This window comes from Momordica charantia, assembly GCF_013281855.1.
Source record: "Momordica charantia cultivar OHB3-1 chromosome 7 unlocalized genomic scaffold, Mcharantia_2.0 BLBB01000007.1, whole genome shotgun sequence".
In the NCBI taxonomy this organism is placed as follows: domain Eukaryota; kingdom Viridiplantae; phylum Streptophyta; class Magnoliopsida; order Cucurbitales; family Cucurbitaceae; genus Momordica; species Momordica charantia.
In genome coordinates, this window is record NW_028275165.1 from 13933028 (window position 1) to 13952379 (window position 19352).

The 19352-nt window shown below is 38.7% G+C and overlaps 1 long non-coding RNA gene across 1 annotated transcript; it reads left to right on the forward strand.

Moving 5' to 3' along the window:
• The first annotated feature begins 15771 nt into the window (after window positions 1-15771).
• LOC148210412 (uncharacterized) lies at window positions 15772-18766 on the forward strand. The gene is made up of 3 exons (XR_015792291.1): window positions 15772-16219; window positions 16540-16723; window positions 17159-18766. It is a non-coding gene; the product is annotated as an uncharacterized LOC148210412 (long non-coding RNA).
• Window positions 18767-19352: the final 586 nt, after the last annotated feature.

The following is a 19352-nucleotide window of genomic DNA, read 5'->3' on the forward strand; positions in this document are numbered from 1 at the left end:
CACTCCAGGACGACACGCAGGTCATGTATGAAACCTCACGGTGCAAACCAATGGCGGAGACCGTAGGATGTGTTGTCACACGTCCTTCTCCCACTTACTATGAACACTATCTCCATTCACCTCGATATTGAACCATGCAAACACCTTCTGTAGGGAGGCCGCGCCCAGGGCGACACGAGGCCGAGCATGGAACTCACAGCGTGAATTTAAAGGAGAACGTGAGAGAGAGAGTAAAGTATGTTATATATACTTTGTATATCAAATATATACACTGTATATTACATATTCTCTTTTGCTCCTACTTAGTATTTTAAGACTAGGGTATATTACTTAGATAAATCCCGGCTAAGTGAAATTAACTAAGTGTATTTTTAGTCGGTCCAATATAACTATTATATCGGAAGTTGTACAATAATGTTTTAGTTCGTTAAACACTTTAATAAACCAACGACATTATTGCTTGTATATAAAATATTGACTAATTCAACCCCCAGGTCGGTTCCTAGGTAGAGGTGTTCCCTTACGGTTAGCTTAAATACCTCAACCTAGACAGAACCTTTCTTAGACAGGGTTCCCTTATAGACAACATTTTATATTTAGTCTTTTATTATTTCATTTTAAACCTAGTTAAAACAAAATAAAAGACTACCCCCTAATCACATTAGAAAATATAACCTAAGGTCTAATTAATTTTAAACCCCTTTAAAATTAATTAACTTAGACCATATGTTTGCATGCAACTCTTTATTATAGGTTTTAATTTCTATCTACCACATTTTATAACTCTTATAAAATTTAAGAAATTAAAACTATAAACATGCATTGAAAGCATACATTAATATAACAATTATATTATCCAAAATAATGTCATGCTCAATGCAACTTTATTTTCATCTAATTAATACAACACTTATATTAATTATGAAAATAAAACATGCATACATACATTATAACATTTATAACTATATGATGCATGACCATACATACAAACTATATATCAAACATACATATTATGCATGTAACCTATGGTGGGATTTTAAAACTATATGGCATACAATATGCTATATGATTTTAATTAAAATATACATTCATAATGCATAAAATAATTAAAATATACACTCGTATAACCTATAGTTTTAATGTACATCTTATGCACATTATTTTTAACCTATAGTTTTAATATGAATCTTATTCATATTAATTTTATTTGAATCTCATTCAAATAATATCTCTCATAATATATAGTTTTAATTTACAATTAACTATATATATTATAATGTATCAATATACATATAATCCCTTAAGTAATTTGAACAATTCAAATTCTTCCAAAAAATTTGATCCTCGTTTTACCCGTTATGAGCTAGCAAAGGGACCTAATGGACCTATAGATCCAAAGCTCCAACGATGCAAGATTAATCGGTCAAACTCATTGATCGAGTTAATCTAGATTCGTTAACTACGGGTCATTGCACTAAAGACCCGCAGTTGCACTGTTCTCACTGCAGAATGTTTTCGTGTCCATAGATATACGACCATTAATGACGAGTCAATCCTTCACGAGTGTTCGTAACTGAAGTTGGGTCAAATTATCGTTTTACCCCTGAGTTACATCTTACTTCTTAAACACCACGCTCCTCTAATGAACAACCCGGTTATGGTTCAACCAATAACCGGAAGTCCCTCGGCCAATGAGAGGGTGGGGCCCCTTGTTCAAGTCCCGGAGTCAACATTTAAGGGAACACTCACCTACTTCCCTAAAGTCGGGGAGGATTGAATTCCATCTTGTGAAGTTATGTTCCCAGCTCCCCACTCGGTCTCGTCCCCAAAATGGTAGGAATGTTGAATCGGCGACTTGGGCCACTCTCACCCATATAGATCAAAAGACGAGCCCTCACGGGCAGGAGTCCATAACTCACTCAGGATTGAGAATGAGTTGCCTGGTCATCCTGAGAAATAGCAATCTATTAGTTAACGGTGTTACATCTAAAGATTGCTTATTTCGTGGTCCGGTCTTATACAAACTCATTGTACAGGATACCCCCACTCGCATGTCTCCACATGAACAACCTGGATTGAGTCATCTGTAACCTTTACAGAGTAGGTCGTATCCATAGTGTTGCCAGGATAAGGTACCCAGCCTTATCCATATACTATAGACCCTTTAGGTTATTCACGGGATATTATCCATTCATATATCAGGGGTATATCAAATATATACCCCGTATATCAACTATATACCTAGTATATACACTGTCCTGATTACATCAAAAATAACCTTGGATGTTTAGTTTATTGGATTTTGGACAATGCAAAGCTATGATTCAACAACAAATTTATTGAATAAAACTTTATTAAATAGATATTTGTTTTTACAAAATACAAACTACGAGTTTAGGGCAACACACCCAACAGTTCCTAGGCTTTAGATTCAAGTTTTACTTGTTATTTCCTTATATTTTCATACTTTTGCTTACTGTATTGCATTTAATTCAAGTTCTAAGCTTGAATTCGTTTATTCTGTTCTTCTTTATTTCTTTATAGAGTTTACATTCCCCTCGCGCTCGAAAGAGAAGAGGGTCAAGCTAGAATTCCTTGTATGACTCATTTATTCGTTTTAATTCAATGAAAAATACTTCCTTAATGTTTTCGTGCATTTTCTTTCATCCAATAATGTTATAAATTAGTTATCAACCTCTTTGTGGAATGCCTTAGTCAACATGATTTGATTTTCAACACGCTCGGGATTTTGCCCAGAATTACGCTTGTCACTTTTTTGGGTTGGTTTCTAAAATCTTTTATTTACGTCTTTTTTTCCATTTGGCCAGTGGGAACTTGATTTATACTCTAAAGTCCAACCCTGAGAAGGGTGAGTTAGGTAAAATAATAGGAAACCAATATGTGACTTAGACATAAGCGCATAAAACATGGTCCTAGACATAGGCCCTCTGACCCATAATGCAGATGAGTTGATAAATATTCTTTAGGTTTGTAATCACACAAACACATATGATTGTTGGTTACCTTAGCATCTGCAGCAACCAAAAGCGATAATGAAAGAGTAGAACTCAGTTTTCCAAGAAAACCCAAAATTGCGCCTGGCGCATTTTCCCAACTTCGTGTATTTTCCATGTTTTGCATCAAAACTAAGGTAGGAAGCAAAGAGGTTGAGTTTTATTAAATTGCTTAATAGTTCAAACCCCAAACAATAACATTACATCACTATTTTCTTCATAAAGCACAATTGCATATTTGAACCATTCATTTCATTAAACTGTTTTGAAAGCAACAAGTCCCTGAGGATTCGACCTTGGATTACTCCCAGGTATTACTTGTGACCGTGCGCGCTGGCACGAGTCTCTAATCTGTTTAAAGGTAGAGAAAGCCCCAACAGGCGCATTAGCATCCCCTCTGTTTTGCAGGTACCATGAACGTTGAGCTTTATCAAGCGCATCAACATCGTGTCGTCACACCAGGCATCCTTTCAGAAGTTCGTGGACCCAGCATCGCGAGCAAACTACAGAGCCATTCAGAGTAGAGATCTTTATCTGAAGAAGGGCTTTGTAGAGGCGGACATGCCCCAATTCGTGAAGGAGATAGTATCAAAGCTGAAGTGGGAGCATTTTTCTGCGCCCCCTATACTAGTGCTGACGGAGCTGGTGCGGGAGTTCTACTCCAACTTTGATGCTGATAGGGTGGGCTGCACAGTGCTAAGGGAGGTTGAGGTGGATTGGATGCTAGAGAGGATCAACAAAATCCTCAAGCTCCAAAGTAATCCGCGTGTCGATTTTAATGAGCTTGTCCAGCAACCCTCTATCCGAGAGCTTGACCACGCCCTACACCTAGTAGGGGTGGAAGGTGCCTCATGGTAGGTCACAGACAAAGGCACCCGCTCACTCAAATCTAGTCAGTCATTACCGAAGCTAACGTCTGGCTCTACTTTGTTGAGAATCGAGTCATGCGGACAACGCATGATTCGTCTGTTACAAAGGAAAGAGTCTTTTTGTTAGCCTGCATCTTAGAGGGGCGCTTAATCGACGTTTGACAGCTCATACATAAAGAGATCACCCAATGTGCTTCAAAGAGAACTGACAGCCTGTTCTTCCCCAACCTCATCACCAAGCTCTGCCTTCATAGAGATGCTCAAGTCCTTGACGACGAGGAGTCCCTTAAAGACAAACTGGTGATAGACAAGCATATGCTGGAGCGTCTGTTGCTCCAAGACCCTACACGGCGTGGAGGGATGCCTATAATGCCAATCAATCAATGAAATGACGGCCCAATTTGCAAAGCTCCAAAATCAGTTAACGCATATGGAAGAGGGATATGATAACTCTCCAAAGAAGAGGGATGCTGGCATCCTGGCGGCACTAGAGCATTTAAAAGCGGCGACCTCGTCTACATCAACTACACCTCCTGCTGGCTTGAAAGTTTTGCTGGAGCAGTATGGAAGCTCCCAAGAGGAATATGATAACTCTCCAAAAGAGAGTTGTGTGCAAGAATTCCATATAAATTAGCTAAGGATAGCCACACTAACACCCAATCTACATTGATTTTGTGCAAAAAACATTATAAATTCACTATCCTCCTTATTTTTTATGATGATGTTGAGAGTTATGAAGAATGATCTAATTTTGAATGGTTTGCTACAACATTGTTGATGCTGCAGCATCGGAGTAAAAAAGGCAGAAAAAGACATAGTTGACATTTACAGTTTTTACCCGAGAAATTACTGCAGTAAAACGGAAAAATACTTGTTATTTTGAGATAGGGCCAATTTTATCATTTGCGTTGCCCTAAAATCAAGAGGGGTATAAAAGCTTGCAATTAGGGTTGCCTCCAACAACTCTCAAGAAATTCCCCATCCCATCACTCTATTCTCACTTGAAGAAAGCTCCACAGAAACCGTTGAAGAAGACAACAAAGGGAGAAGGGCTACTGCTATTCTTCATTTTCTTTTTCTTTTGTACTTTTAAGTACACGGGTTTTGTATTTTCTTCCTCTCTTTTCTTGTATGACGTTGAGTAGCTAAGTTTATTTGTAAGGGGGAGGATGTTGTTAACTTGTTCTTGGGCTATAAACTTTGCTTTGCTTTAATGATGATATATATACTGAGTTGAAGTTGTTTTGAATGTTTTATTTTCAATGTGCTTAGCGCCCCTTTTTAGGAAAGAAAAAAAAGGTGGGAGTTTTTAGAAATTCAAAAACTCTCAAAAGAAGGGAAAGTAATTGAGAGGTTAGTTGGGCATTATCTGTGCAATGATGAGGAGAATTGAAGGTTTAGTTATTTAAGGAAGATAATTTTAAAGAAAGCCCATCACAGCCAAAAGGTGGAAGGACCCTAATTGTTCCCTCTCCCCTCCCTATTCCTTTTTTGTGCCCTGTCCTTTCCCTTCATCTTGGCGATAGACTCCCTACAGCATCGACAATTCATCAGCATCGTCATTCCAACATGCCTCGGGTTAAACCGAAAGTAAGGAAAGGTAAGAAACCTATCCCTCACCAAGACCTGACACCATCTCCTTCGCTGAAAAAATCCCTAGAAAAAGCCCCAGAGAAGTCTCCTCCCCAGCCCGACCCATTACCCAAAGACACCACCCCAGAAAAAGAAATCCCTTCCCTAGTTAAGAAAAAGCCGACAACCAAAAAAGGAAAGAAAGCAGGAAAAAGTAAAAAGCTGCCAATACAAACAGAAGCGGCAGAGCAGCTTGATCAGCAAAACGACGCTGCTGAAGCCGGCCAGCATGCTGAGAACGAAGAAGGACCTCCTGCCATTCCAGAAGCAGAAAGAGTGCAAGAAATTTCGTCTGAAACCAGACGCAGCGTAGCAGAATTTATGCAAGAGCTCTTTCAAGCGGACAGCCAAACTGCAGGCATGGGCAGTGATGAAGATCACTTGGGAGAAGACGATGCAACCCAAGAACAGGACAGTGGAGAAGGGCTATGGCTGAAGAAGAACAAGTCCAGGCAGTAAGGGAAGAAGCAGCTCTTGTGCCCCCAAGAAAATCGTAGAAAAAGAGGAAGCCCTCTCCGCTCGAAGAACCTGAGAAAGGGAAAAAGCCGAAGCAGAAGGTTGACATATAAGCAGAAAAAAAGGGAAAAGAGAAAGTTGATACATGACAATCAGAGTTCGTTTGATTCGTTGATGCTACAGCATCCGAAAGGTTCAAAGGGTTCAAGGAGGGCAACCCAAGCCTGCAGTCATCCAAATCTTCCAAGAGTTCTACGCCAATCTCAACCCGAGTGACCCTTCTAAGGTGATGGTAAGGGGTAAGAAAGTCTGCTGGAGCACAGAAGCCATCAACGAGGTAAATAATCTCCCCAACTACTCGCATGCTACCTTTAATGAGATGATGGTTGCTCCATCTAAGGAGCAACTGAATGGGGCAATAAAATTCATTGGAGTAAGAGGCTCAAGGTGGCAGCTGTCAACCAGAGGGACACGTACATTCCTTCCAACCTACCTTAAGCTCGAAGCCAATGTCTGGCATCATTTGTTGAAGAGTAAGCTAATGCCCACAACGCATATGACACCTCCACCACCAAGGAGAGCGTACTCTTACTTTTCTGCATTATGGAAGGGCTTACCATCGATGTGGGGCAACTTATTGAGAAGGAAATTGCAAGGGTTGAGAAGAGAAAGCAGGCCAACCTATATTTCCCGAATCTGATCATAGAGTTTTGTATCTTTTCAGAGGTCAAGATGGAAGACACAGATCAAATGCTGAAGGACAAAGGGGTGATCAATGAAGCAGGGATTGAGAGGTTAAAGGCCATAGATCACAACAAGCGAGGAGGAAATATAATTTTTGCGATCAATGAAGTTTCCCATACGCAGGCCAGCCTTTTACATCAGCTAAGCTCCATCGCAGAAGTTGTGCTCAGCCATAGAGCGAAGGCAACAGGCTTATCTGAGCTATGCTAAAGAAAGGAAAATCGTCATTGAAAAAGCCCTTATACGCAATTTCTCTTGTCCGTTTCTACCTTTCCCAAAATTCCCAGAAGACAAGTTTTTTGTTAAAGAAGAAGAGGATGCTGGAGCATCTCAGCCTACGGGCGGCTCTAGTGAATAAGAAGATGACTATTAGGGGAGTTGATTTCCCCTGCTTGATCAAATTTCAATTATGCCTATCTATTTTTTACTTTCCTATTTTTTCAATTATGTTAGTTTAGTTTATGTTTTATGCATTTGATATGTTTTCATTACTGCAATGTTAGAAAATAGTCCTAGTTGTTTTTCCATGATTCAATTTTACTTTCGCTTAATTTTTCCTACTTGTTTTTCCATGATTCAATTTTACTTTCACTTAATTTTTGTTAGCTTGTTGAAATTTATAAAAGGAATGAAAATGATAGGTAGCTGGAGTTGATTAGCTTATTGCATGTCTGACTGTTTCTCTTTTCTGTCTAAAATGGCTGGTTTGTAGAAATCTAAAGGATAATTGCTCTTCTGCTGTTTATAAAATGATACATCTAATTTTTGCCTCCCTCTAAGGTGTTTTTAAGTAGTATTTGGTGGCTTGGCCTTGCTAAGTATCCCTTGCTCACTCTAGAATCTTAACCAAAGCTGAATTTCAATGCTGATTATCATATCCCGTGCACTATTAGTTAGCCAATGTCCTTGGAAAATAAGCAACCAATTCACACCTTAGAACAGCTTACGATAGGAAATTCTTCAAATCACCATTTTCATTTCATCTTTCCTATGTTCAATCTAAGTTTGGGGAAGCCTTGTCCTTATTTTCTCCTTAAGCATTCAGGACAATGCTTCCTTTTAAGTTTGGGGGTTAGGGATTCTCATTTGTAGTCCCTTTGCTAAGATCCATCTTGTAAAACTGTGAAAATTTTTTGGCCTTGTAATTGAGCTCTAAAAAAAAAGTACTTCAAAGAGCTACAAGGTCTGGAATGGCTAGTAGCCCACAACTATCTAGAGGACGTTAGTTAGCCAGCAGTTAGGGAGAGAAGTCAGTGCCTTTGAAAGGAGGGTCAGGGGATTTTTCAAAAGTGGCCAAGGGCGAAGGTGAGACAAGGATGTCAAATATGAATAAAGCACCTCAGTTCTAGTGTAAGAGCTGTTTGTTTCCTTTGTGAGCTAATGCATGAGCAATCTGAGAAACACTTACCACAGTAATGAATTTTAGGCATATAGGAGAATGGTTGGGACGCATGGCTAGCAGCTTCTAGCTTTTAGAAGAGAAGAGTTAGTATTGCTTGGGAACAAGCAATAGGCTAAGTTTGGAGGTGTGAACTCTCTTAAAGAGAGTTATTTGTGTCTAAAATTCGCATAAGATAGCTAAAGATAGCCTCATTTAGTCCCCACATTCACTAAGTTGTGCATCATTAGCAAAGAAATCTAAAAACTAAGGATAGAGACACCAAACAGACATACACAAGAAAAGAGAGAAGAAATAAATTCTCAAAATTGATTGATCAAAGATGAGGAATAGAGGCACTATTTATAGGTTACAAGAGGAAACAAAATCTAGGAATAACCTCCTAACTTCCCTAACAAAAAAGGAGATTTATTTGCTAAATTTAAACACAAAATCTAAACAACTTTAAAACAACTTCTAACTAAGTCCACATAATCTTAACTTCTAACTAATTCAACACTCCCCCTCAAGCTGGACTATACAGATTGAACAGTTTCAGCTTGATCAACAACCTTTCAAATACGGGTCTCAAGAGTCTTTTTGTTAGGATATCTGCAACCTTATCTGATGATGGAACATACATCAGATTTATAATTTTCTCTTCAATCTTCTCCTTGATAAAATGCCTGTCAACCTCAACATGTTTAGAACGATCATGATGCACTGGATTGTGTGCAATAGCAATTGCAGCCTTGTTGTCACAATAGACTTCCATTGAACTATCAAACCTGATCTTGAGTTCTTGGAGGAGTTTCAGCCACATTATCTCACAAATACCATGAGATAATGCCCTGAATTCAGCCTCAGCACTACTTCTTGCAACAACTGATTGTTTCTTACTCCTCCATGTAACAAGATTACCCCATACGAAGGTACAATATCCTGTCGTAAATCTCCTATCTTGAATAGAACCTGCCCAATCAGCATCTATAAACACCTTAATTTTTCTGTCATCATCCTTTCCGAAAAATAATCTCAGCCCTGGAGTTCCTTTAAGATATCTAAGAATATGATACACGGCTTCCATGTGTTCTTCAGTAGGAGCATGCATGTATTGACTTACAACACTCACTGCAAATGCAATATCCGACCTAGTGTGGGATAAATAGATTAATCTTCCAACAAGACGCTGATATCTCCCTTTATCAACGGGTACCCCATCTAGGCTCTCTCCCAACTTATGATTGGGACTTATTGGAGTATCAGATGGTTTACATCCAAGCATTTCGGTTTCCTTCAAGAGGTCTAGTACATATTTTCTTTGACACACAAATATACCAGTTCTGCTCCTAGCAACTTCCATCCCTATAAAATACCGAAGTGTTCCCAGGTCCTTTATTTCGAACTCTTTTCCAAGTGCCTGTTTTAGTCTCTCTATTTCTTCATGATGGTCACCTGTGACAATAATATCATCGACATAAACAATGAGGATGGTGATCTTACCTTGAGAGTGCCTATAGAACATTTTATGGTCAGTTTGAGCTTGGGTATATCCTTGTTTACAAATAGCCTTTGAAAATCGCCCGAACCATGCACGTGGGGATTTTTTTAAACCATAGAGAGATTTCTTCAGCTTACACACCTTTCCATCATACTTATCAATGTCAAATCCAGGAGGAAGGTCCATGTACACCTCTTCTTCCAAATCTCCATTGAGGAATGCATTCTTGACATCCAGTTGTTGTAGTTTCCAATCCAGATTTGCAGCAAGAGACAAGAGGACACGGATTGTGTTTAATTTTGCAACGGGTGCAAATGTCTCCTGATAGTCTACCCCAAAAGTCTGAGAGTATCCTTTGGCCACCAATCTTGCTTTATACCTTTCAATGGACCCATCAGCCTTATATTTGACAGTAAAGATCCATCGGCATCCTACCATTGGTTTATCTTGAGGACGATCAACTACTGTCCACGTATCATTAAGCTTCAAAGCCTTCATTTCATCATCTACCGCATTTTTCCACTGTGGATTGCTCATAGCCTCCTGAATGGATTTTGGTACCTCATTGGCTTCCAGATTGAGAGCCAAGGTCTGAACTGCTGAAGATAAATGACTATAACCAATACATCGAGCAATTGGATGTTGAGTACACGATCTCACACCCTTCCTAAGTGCAATAGGAAGATCAAGATCATTAGTATTGTCTTGAGGCACAAAGGTAGATTGTTCAGTACCTAAGGACGAGATGGATTCATGACTTTGCTGTTGAGGCTGTGGTGGCTCCACTCCTCTTTGAACCGTTTGTCGCCGAGAATAAACAAGAGTCTCAGGTTGCTTGTCACTTCGATTTGGGTTGACTTGATCATCTTCATTATTACAGGAAATAATAGGAACTGACTCTTCTATCTGAGTAATTGGGACGATCGGGATAGGTATTTTTGGCTGAGGTGACTCGGTATTTAGACCATCAATTTCAGGTATTTTTTACTGAGGGGAATTTAGGGAGAAAAAAGATTGAGACTAAAAAAATGTGACATCCATGGTAGTGTAAAATTTATTGGTGAATGGACAATAACATTTATAGCCTTTTTGAGTAGGAGAGTAACCAAGGAAGACACACTTTCTGGCTTTTGGCTCCAATTTGTGACGTTCATAATCATAAACATGAGTGAATGCAATACATCCAAATATTTTGAGGGGAATTGTGAGGACAGATTGGATTTGCGGATAGATAGTGAGTAAGATTTCTAGTGGAGTGTTAAATTTCAGAACACGAGAGGGCATCCGATTAATGAGATAACAAGCAGTAAGGACAGCATCACCCCAAAAACAGTTAGGAACAGAATTGGTGAACATGAGAGCACGAGCAGTTTCTAAAAGATGCCTATTTTTCCTTTCAGCTATACCATTTTGTTGGGGGGTAATGAAACATGAACTTTGGTGAATGATTCCATTTTGAGACAGGAAAGTTCCCAATATTTGATTGAAATATTCTGTCCCCTTATCTGTCCAAAGAATTTTGATTCTCGTATTAAATTGATTATGAATGAGAGAATGAAACTGTTGAAAGATTGATGCAGTTTCTGATTTTTCTTTATGTAAATAGACCCAACAAACCCTAGTGTGGTCATCAGTGAAGGTAAGGAACCAACGTTTATCGGACATAGTTTTGATGCGAGACGGCCCCCATAAATCACTATGAATCATTGTGAATGGACTGGATGGTATATACTCAACAAAAGGATAAGATGTACGAGAGTGTTTTGCAAGTTGACACACTTAGCAAGTAAAAAGGTCATCTTTATGGAAAAGTGAAGGGTACAAATGTTTAAGATACTGAAAACTCGGGTGCTCTAAACGGCGATGTAAAAGTAGAATTTGTTGTTCCCTAGAATTCGACTCACTACCAACCTGGAGAACTTGTTTATTTCTTAGACTTGGTCCTCTGAAGTAGTAGAGCCCTTCAAAGCCATCAGCATTGCCAATCGTCGTTCCCGTTATCAAGTCCTGAAACAAACACTTAGAGTCAGTGAACAGGGCTTGACACTTTAAATCATGAGTCAACTTCTGAACAGAAATTAGATTGCAACATAATTTAGGCACATGGAGCACTTAGTGCAATGTAATGTTTGGGCTAAGAATAACAGAACCAAAGCCCTTAATAATGGCCGATGAACTATCTGCAAGCTTGACATGTGTCTGAATCGGGTTGGGTGAGTACATGGTAAACATATCATGAAAAGCGGTCATATGATCAGTTGCACCCGAATCTAAGATCCACTGATCGGAATGCTGCTGACTTGTTAAAGCTGCACTAAAAATACCTCGTTGTGCCACAAAACTTGACGAAGGAGTAGACTTAACTGTCGGTGTTAAGAGGCGATAGAGCTGTTCAAGTTGTGCCTTCAAAAATGGAGGGAGAGAGGTGGCCAAATGTTGGGAGTTTGACACACTAGGGCCCACTTGATAGGCGGAGGAGCTGGTTCGGGAAGATGGAGTATTTGTAGGTGGAGGTGGCCGATAATCCCCTGATAAATTCTTCCGTTGAGGATGACCATGGAGTTCCCAACACCGATCTTTTGTATGGTTTGTGCGCTTACAATGATCACACCATAGGTTGTTCCGACGAGTAGATCGGGATGAAGGTGGTGGTGGACCTCGTGCCGTCAGAGCTGATGATTCCAGTGAGAGGGACAGAGGTTTTGTGTGTGTATCACCCATCATCACACGTTTACGGCTTGACTCCCAGTGAACTTCTGCGAAGATTTCGTCAATGGCTGGGATTGGCTTTGTGGAAAGTAAGCGGCCACGCACATCATCTAATTCCGGACGAAGACCTGCAAGAAAATCATAAATTCGTTCCTTCTCGACGTGTTTGTGGAAGCGTTCAGCATCCTTCGAGTTCTCCCATTCGAGATTGAGACATAAATCACGTTCAGCCCACAACCTACGTAATGAGCTGTAGTATTGGGTGACATCGGATTCACCTTGTCGTAAGGAACGTGCCTTATTGCGTAATTCAAACAATTGAGCCGAGTTATCAAAATCAGAAAAAGCCATAGTGAGCGCATTCCAGAGATCCTTTGCTGTTGAGTAGAAGATGAAGGATTCTTTAATGTCCTCCTCCATCAAGTTAATGAGCCATGCCATGACCATTGAGTTTTGTGCATCCCACACGGAAAAAGAAGGGTAAGCTTCATCTGGTTCTGCTATCGTGCCATTGATGTACCTGAGTCGACTGCGGCCACGAATAACTAGGAGGGCCGATCGAGACCATTGTAGAAATTTTTTCCGTTGAGTTTTGGAGAGGTAATTTGGAGCGAAGTGTTTTCATAGATAGAGATGTGAGGTGTCGTGGATGTGCTTTTAGGGAGAGAAATTGAGGTCGTATTCGATCCATCGGAACTCTCATCCTTGCGCACATCAGTCATCATGGCTGTTTTAACCATTCTGGTGTCAATCTAAACCTAGCTCTGATACCATAAAAACTAAGGATAGAGACACCAGAGAGACATACACGAGAAAAGAGAGAAGAAATAAATTCTCAAAATTGATTGATCAAAGATGAGGAATAGAGGTACTATTTATAGGTTACAAGAGGAAACAAAATCTAGGAATAACCTCCTAACTTCCCTAACAAAAAAGGAGATTTATTTGCTAAATTTAAACACAAAATCTAAACAACTTTAAAACAACTTCTAACTAAGTCCACATAATCTTAACTTCTAACTAATTCAACAAAATCAAGGTTCTCCTATATAATGCATTTTATATAAATGATCTAATCTTGAGCATTTTGCTGCAGCTTTGATGATGCTCCAACATCGAGTCCGAAAAGAGACAAAAAGCAGCAAGCTGGCAATGAAAAGACTTCTCAACGAAATTTATCACAGTAACTGGAGGTTTCACCTAGGAGTGAGAGCTGAGACCCACAAGGCTTGTTTTGTTGCCCAAAAATTGGAGGGAAGCACACAAGACAATTCCATTCATTATTGTAATCACTCAACCCTTACTTCAAGAAAACCTCTCCAACCGTTTGAGGAAGTCAAGAGAAGAAGAAGACTAGACAACTGTAGCTGAAAGAAAAAGAAACTGAGAACCCTTGTTGGGAGCTGACCTTCAGCTCCCTCTCTTCATCTTTTAAACTCTTTGTATTGTTTTTATTCCTATATTTTTTATTCCCCATATGACATTGTGTAGCTAATCACCTTATATAAGGGGGAGATTTTGTGCACTCATTTCAAAGGGCTGTAACTTTGTTGTTCTGTATTAATGATAATATGTTTTGATTTGAAGTTGTTTTATTATTCCATTTCCAATGTGCTTGATCATCATGTTGAAATATCTCCTTGTTAACTTTTGGAAAAATGTAATAGGGAGCGAAAAACTTCATTTCGAGCTAGATTCTACTTGAGTTAAAGCGTGGTAACTTAGGGATAAGCACCACTTAGCTTGATTATAAACTGTTCATATATGCTGTTATTATTTGTCTAAGAACCCTAATGGCAGAAAAACTGGGGTGTTTGGAAAAGCATCTTGTCTGCTTGACCACTGCTTCACTTCATTAATGCTGCAACATTGTTAGAGTAGCCCAAAAAGAGTCACAATTCTTTCCCCCATGCATCCTTATTTTCATAAGAAGTTAAGTGTTTGTTGTTCATGCTTGGTAATTTTAGTGATATTTAATAGCGTTTCTAAATTTATTTAAACCTCCTGTATTGTTGTTTATTTAACATATATTCAGAAGAAAAATTAGTTAGTTTAATACATTGATTTCTTAGATGAATATTGAGTGTTTGGGCACTTAGTCTCTGTGGATTCGAACTTTTTATTACTCGCTGCGACGATTGTGTATACTTGTACATATATAAATTAGTAGCATGAAGAACGGTTTCTAAGCATGGTTAAGGGGACCGTATTCCTGAGTGCTCACAAACCTACTAAAAAAGAGTAATTAACAACAAATAGAGCCGCACATGCTTCCAATACACCCTTCCAAGCAATACAAGATGCGAGCGAACTGATAAATACAGTCAACAAAAATCTGTAGGATCAAAACATCTAATCAACCCTATTTATTAGCAATTGAAACAGCTAGAAAATCTTTGTTGACAAGGTACAACATAGGATCTCCCTAAAAAATGGGGTTTAGTTCATGGGGAGGCGAATAATACAATGGCTAAAGAAAAGAAAGAACCTATTTTGTGAAAGAACCCTTTTAAATCTGCTGCAACCAATAGCTACATGAAGAACCCAGTAGCTCCAGCTTCTATCGTAGCTCTTTTCTCGAAAATAGGGTCTACTTACCTTGGTTTTAGCACCGAATATGGAATATTTTCCACTATTGGAATCTATTTTGTCGATTAGGACAGCATTGGCTTTTATATCGGTCCTCAATTTTAGGGCAACACACAATTCTTGTACGAACGCAGTTAAAATTCCAGTGCAGGAAATTTACTGCGTTGTCTCAACTTGCTGCCTTTTAAGATTGCTCCAGCCTAGCATGCTCTAGCACTACCAAGCTTTGGCACGTCTTCTTTAATTATACTGCACTTTAACAACTACACCAGATTCTGCACAATTAAACCAAAAACAAAGTAAATAAGCAGGAAGTTGTACAGTTTAATCTACACATCGAATTAGAACATGTTACTCAACTTTTTCACTCAATTCCTCACTTAAGCATATGATTTAGACAACTACCCTCACATTAACATACGGGTAGACCCAGCTATTTAATAAAATAACTCTCTTTTTGGGAGTTATAAATACCGATCTCTTGCTCTAGTAGCCTCTGAACTCATTTGACCACCGCACATTGTTTAAGGAACTTCTGCTTTGTCTTACTTATCCACCAATTCTATGGTGTGATAATCTCTGCACCGTTCACCTTAGTGCAAATTCTATTCTCCAATCTAGAACCATACATATCGAAATATATACATTTATTTTATTCAGAGATATGATTATTTCTAATCATCTTCGAGCTCAATATCATAGTTCTACATCTTCCATTGGTTTGGTTTTTATTGAAGATACTTACAATTTACAATTTACAATTTGCTATTTTACTCTGGCAGTTAGGTAGATGGTTTAGTAGTTGTAACAAACTATACCCTTTATTGTACTTATATGTAAACAGTGTTTATTGTATAATCTTCGAGAAGAGTTAATTCAAAATCTCAGTAAGAACTCTTCTCTCAATTTTCCTTATACCACGTAATATGGTATCACAGCAAACTTTTGCTTGATGGGTTTTCTTTGTTCGCTCCATCAGTTAGAGTGAGAACATTTTGCTTCCAGAAAAAATTCTTGAAGAAATTGCTTTCTATGGCGCAGCAAGGAAATGTTACGCCGACAATTCCAAATATTGAAGTAGTGGCTCCGAACACGACTATGGCGGCTACAAACTCTTTTTCATCTCATTTTAATGTTGCTAGTGTAGTTAATCAGGTGTCTACAAAGAATGATGCTTCTTCCTCCAACAATCAGACATATAATGGTCAACCTGCCTTATTTGCTAGCTTGAGCACCAACCAACACTCTCAACTAATGGAAATGCTCCAATCTCATCTTCAAGCAGCAGAAACTGACAATGTCACACCTCCTATGACACATGTTGCAGGTACCTGCTTCTTGACATTTTTTTCACCTATCCATCATGATTCAATTCTATGGATAATTGATTCGGGTACTTCTAGTCACATATGCCATCAACGATCCCTTTTTACGGATCTAAGGCCTGCTTCTAAAATTTCTGTAGTGCTACCTACTCATTCTTGGATTACTGTGGATCTCATTGGCACTATACGATTATCCGATGATTTTGTTCTTCATGATGTCCTATTCATTCTTGAATTTAATTACAACCTCATTCCTATGAGTGCTCTACTTAAGCAAGGATATTTTTCAATTGAGTTTTCCAGTATTTATTGCTTCATTCAGGACAGGTCGCTATCTAGGATGATTGACAAGGCTGAAAGTGTGAATAAGTGTGAATGGACTCTATTCCTTATCACTACTTTTGCCTGCTGCCTTTGGATCTAAGGAGGTTTCAGCATTTGTTTGTCTTACAACAGTTGACGTCTGACATAGGCGCTTGGGGCATCCTTCCCCGGCTAGGCTTCAAGTACTTAAGCAACCTTTAAAACTTCCCGATAATTGTTCTTCTACTATTTGTCATATACGTCCATTGGCTAAACAACGTTGTCTTTCATTTGTTGCTCATAATAATGTTTCTGCTTCTATTTTTGACTTGATACACTATGAAATTTGGGCTCTTTTTAATACCCCAACTTGGGTCTATCTCATGCAGCATAAATATGATGTTCTAACTATAGTCTATCGGTTCTTTCAGCTAAGTTGAAACACAATTTTCCAAGGTTATTAAGACTTTTCAGTCTGATAATGCTTCAGAGCTTTGTTTTACTAATTTATTTGCTTATAAAGGGACTTTACATCATCAACATTTTCTCAATGTAGATCAGGCTCTTTTCTTTCAATCACATGTTCCTTTATGTTTTTGGGGAGATTGTGTTCTCAGTGCAGCATTGTAATGCCCCAGGTCCAGGATTCGGAATCCGAGTTTGGCCCTAATCGCCCTGGAATTTTTCTTTGACCTAACCATGCCACCGTCTAGTTCTGAGCTATTTAGAAGAGCGTAGACTGTCCCTACAAACCAACACGAGTCCTTTCAGCATGCTTTGTTCTTCCTTTTAAAGCAACTAGGAGGTCACTCAACTGAAGATTGCTTCAAGTCAAGCACGCATCAATTCTTTTAAGCCTTTCTTTACCATTCTTCCACGATCTCAAGATCCCTCTCATTCTGATGTGGTATCGGTTCATTCATGTACCCTTACTTTCTAATGACTCTCCTTATAATATCTTATTTGGGAAGGAGTTTGATTATAATTCTCTCCGGGTTTTTTTGGCTGTCTTGCTTATGCATCTACTCTATCTCTACATCTCACGAAATTTTGATCCAAGAGCTCGTCCATGTATATTTTTGGGGTATCCCACTGGTATCAAGGGTTATAGATTGTATGACGTTACCAAGAAACAAATATTTGTTTCTCGAGACGTTTTCTTTTTTGAAGATTTATTTCCATTTCATACTTTGCATCCTAATGATGATTCTCATATAGCTGGCTTTCTTTCTAACTTTGTTCTACCTACTGCTGCATCAGACACATCTTTTATTGGTATTTTTCCAGCTGCTCCGGTTTCACCAGCAGATAATATCCCTCTTGATGGTGACAATGCCAATATTGATGGTGATATTTCACCTTTTTCGGCTCATGACTTGCCTACTGCACCTATTATGCAGATTTCACCCACTGGTGTGCAGATTTCACCTACTACTATGCCTACTGACATATCTTATACTACACATCATACTGCACCATCTGATATTACGTTTGCACCTCTTATATCTACTGATATTGTTGCTCCTTTAGAGCCTATTTCTCGCAGGCCACAACGTTCTAGGCGGCGTCCAACATATTTGAAGGATTTTCATTGCAATATTTTATGCAATATGCCTTCTTCTGATCTTGTACCTCAATGTGCTACTGCTCCTTATTCATGACAAATTTTATATCTTATGACAATTTGTCCAATTCTCATCGTCAGTATATTCTTAATGTTTCAACTGAAATTTGAACCAGCCTACTTTCATCAGGTTGTTCAATATCCACACTAGAGGACCGCTATGGATGACGAAATCGCTGCATGGAACGTACTAACACTTGATCAGTTGTTCGTCTTTTTAATGGACAACATGCCATTGGATGCAAATGGGTGTATCGTGTTAAATATAAAGCTGATGGCACAGTAGACCGCTACAAGGCACGATTAGTTGGTAAAGGTTACAACCAATAGGAATGTATTGATTTTGTCGATACTTTCTATCCTGTTGACAAGATTGTGACTGTCAAAGTATTGTTAAACCTTATCTGCTTCTTATGGTTGGCCTCTTGCTCAGATGGATGTTAACAATACTTTTCTCAATAGAGATTTATTTGAAGAAGTCTACATGACATTACCTCTTGGTTATAAATCGTATGTTCTTAGTTAGGGGGAGTCCTTTGTTTGCAAACTAAATGGATCGATTTATGGTTTAAAGCAAGCTTCCCATCAATGGTTTACAAAATTTTCTCATGCTTTAATTTCCCATGGATTTGTTCAATCTAAAGCTGACTATTCTCTGTTTACACGAGGTCATGGTTCTTCCTTTGTTGCTTTGCTAGTATACGTTGATGATATTATCTTGATCGGTCTTTATCCAAATCAGCTTAAATGTGTCAAGGTTATTTTACGATCTCACTTTCGGCTCAAAAACTTGGGTTCTATTAAATATTTTTTGGGTTTGGAACTTTCTCGTTCTCACCATGGAATTTTCTTATCACAATGGAAGTATTGTCTTCAGATTCTCAAAGACACTAGTTTTTTGGGAGCTCGTTCTACTATTTGACCTATGGACCCAAATCTAAAGCTCTCTGAGTCAGCTATATTGGGGAATTGAAGACCCTGAATAATTTTCCCTTCCACAAAAATATCCAAACACAACCAAAGTATATGAAAATAGGAAGAAAACTGTAAAAGCACAAGAATAACGACACAACAAATTATACTGGTTCACCACTAAGGGCTACGTCCAGTCTTCCACTCAGATATGGGTAATTCACTAATAATTGTTTAAGGATTAGAATACAAAACTCTCCCCAAAAATATCCCCTAGAGGTCCCAACAAAAGCCCT